This window comes from Cynocephalus volans, chromosome 3 (genome assembly GCF_027409185.1).
Source record: "Cynocephalus volans isolate mCynVol1 chromosome 3, mCynVol1.pri, whole genome shotgun sequence".
Classification (NCBI taxonomy): Eukaryota; Metazoa; Chordata; class Mammalia; order Dermoptera; family Cynocephalidae; genus Cynocephalus; species Cynocephalus volans.
The window spans coordinates 120,848,572-120,851,446 of record NC_084462.1 but is presented as its reverse complement, the minus strand read 5'-3'; the positions used below and the strand labels follow the sequence as shown (position 1 = coordinate 120,851,446).

General features: G+C 42.5%; 1 pseudogene; it reads left to right on the top strand.

Annotated features, from left to right (window-relative positions):
• Positions 1-928: 928 nt before the first annotated feature.
• LOC134372732 (protein FAM118A-like) lies at positions 929-2,174 on the top strand (annotated as a pseudogene).
• The last annotated feature ends 701 nt before the right edge of the window (positions 2,175-2,875 follow it).

Below are 2,875 nucleotides of genomic sequence, written 5' to 3'. Positions count from 1 at the left end.
TGAAAAATTATAAAAACAACCCAGTGTTCATCAGTAGAAGCCTGCTTAAATAAATTATGGTGTATCTATATATTGAATGACTGTGCAGTCATTAAAAAGAACGCAATATCTTTACCCACATGGAAAGATATCTCTATATATCTAAGATATATATTGAACTATTCCTCAAGGAAGTTGTAGAATACTATGTATAATGTGGTTCCACTCCTGTCTAAAAAATATATGTAAACACATACATTTTAAAAATCCTGAAAGGATATTCCCCAAACTGTTTACAGTATGGTTTTTTTTAGGGGGGTGGGGGTTGTAGTGGGGGTTGACGAGGATGATTGTGGCAGACATTCATTTTTTAAATTGTATATTTTTATTATAATGAATTGTTTACCATGAGTATGTATTTGTATTACTTTTGTAATTAGAAAACGAGAGAAAAAGAGGTGGGGAAAGATTACCTCTAAACTCTAAAGAAAATGCCAAGGGAATTATAAAATATTTTAAGCATCTAGCTCTCTCAACAACCCCCAGAGGCGGGTAGTAAGATCAACCTGTCAGGTGCACTGATGCACGAGAAGTCATAGTACCTCACCGGATCCGAGCCCAAGCTGGACCCACCCTCGGCCTCCAGGTAAGAGAATTTTTTGATGAGGGAAGAGCACGAGGAAGACATTCATGCATGCACAAACACGTGGGCACCCATGGAGTGCCCAGCGTGGTGCCGGCTTCTGGCGACCCAGAGTTGGACAAGACGGTCAAGTCTAGAGGCACATCTGCCTATCGAGTCAGGAACCTGTGTGATTGGTTCTGTTTGAAGTACTGTCTGAGGAGCCAACTCCAGACCTTCAAGTTCAGGCTGAGAAAGAGGCTTTGAGCACTTAAACCAGCAACAAACTGCCCAGAGGTGCAAGCTCTCACCTGTTATGCTTTGCAGATGGATTCAGTGGAAAAGACAGTGAATAGAAGTGAACAAAAATCAAGAAAGTTTTTAAAAAGCCTCCTCTGAAAACAGCCCGAGGAACTGCTCCTGGTCATCGGGACTGGAGTCAGCGTGGCAATGGCCCTGGGAATCCCCACCTGGAGAAGCTGCATTGAGGCCATCATTGAGGCTGCAGAGCAGCTGGAGGTCCTTCACCCAAGGGAAATCGCCGAGTTCCAGAGGAAAGGGATGCAGGACCGGGACCTGCTGGCTGTTGCTCATGATCTGATCCGGAAGATGTCACCTCATACAGGCGACACCAAACCCAACTTCTTCCAGGACTGCCTGATGGAGATTTTTGACAACCTGGAGCAGCACATTCAGAACCTTCTGGTGCTGCAGTCAATCCTTAGCCTGATGATGGAAAGGGGCACCGTGGTACTGACCACCAACTTGGACAACCTGCTGTAAATCTTTGGCCAGCAGCAGAACAAGCCCATGGAGTCTCTGGACTTGAAGGACAAGGCTAAGGTCCTTCAGTGTGCAAGAGGACACATCAAATATGGAGTTCTTCATATTCACGGCTTGTACATAGACCCCTGTGGGATTGTGTTGGATCTATCTGGATATAAAGATGACACTCAAGACCGAGAAGTAATGGAGGTCTTCCAGAACTTATACCTCACCAAGTCTTTTCAGACTGTGCTGTGGAGAGACTCTTCATGATCAGATATTCCAAGCTCTCTTCATTTACTCAGTGCCAAATAACGTGGATTTAGAGCACTACATGGTTGTGCTCAAGGAGAATGAAGACCATTTCTTTAAGCGTCAAGCAGATATGCTGAAAGGACGAGTCGACACCAGTTGACAATCCACCGGAGAGAGCTCGTTTATTAGGCAGCACACACACACACATATATATAGGGCTTTTAGGGAAGGCTGATTGGATCAGGGTGTGATCCCTTGGGGCATTTGGGTTCTTACATATGCTTTTGCATGGAATTAAAGTAGTATCCTATGGGGACTATATTGACTATTTTCCAGGATATGCACAAGACCTTGCCACTCAGATCTGCAAACAGCAAAGTCCAGATGCTAATTGGACAGCACCACGTTATTGGGTAATGCATGTCAGAATTGTGCAAAGAGGAAGTTAGAAGAGAATGGAATTGAAGTTTCAAAAAAACTCAGACAATCAGGGACCAATGATTTCAAGACCAGGGTCTTGAAATCTTTAAAACCAGTAAAACCTTCAACCTGAAAACCCACCTTCTGTAACCATGGTGCCATGCCCAAATGATGAAGAATGTACAGAGAACTCCACATGGATCTCTCAATTGTAAACTGTCACATACTCTGAGAGAGCAATATGGGAGTGTAGCCCTCAAGGCTGGGTGAAAGAGCTCCATTGTATGTGCTTAACTGCAGTGGGAGGTGACACGTACACACTTCGGCTAAGCTTTGTAAGGCCTGATGGACAGCTACCTCAGGGACCAAAATCGGTGGGAAAGGATGTACTAAATATTCCTGATTCCCATTTGACATGCTCTCTTGCATCAAAGTGGTATTTTCCTAGTAAAAGGGAAGAGATTGTGAAAAAAAAAATATTTTAAGCAATGGCTGCATTCAGAAGTAGTTGTTCTACATTGGACTCTAATGCTTATTTGGAGACTATATGGATCCCAGTATAATTATGAAAAAAAATCATGCCTGGTCATTTGTAGTTACCTAAAGTCATGACTACTACACATACTTTAGTTTTATACTATAATTCTAATATACATATATACATGTTATACACATACCATAGTTATACCTTACAGGTAAGACACTGCCAGTGTGTGAGATTTAGAGGTCCTTGGGAAGGCTTCCCTGCCAATAGCTTCCTTACTGGCCTATTAGAATACCAGAAATTCAATCATTAAGGAATTTAATTTTTTCAGATTAAGAGATTATTCAATA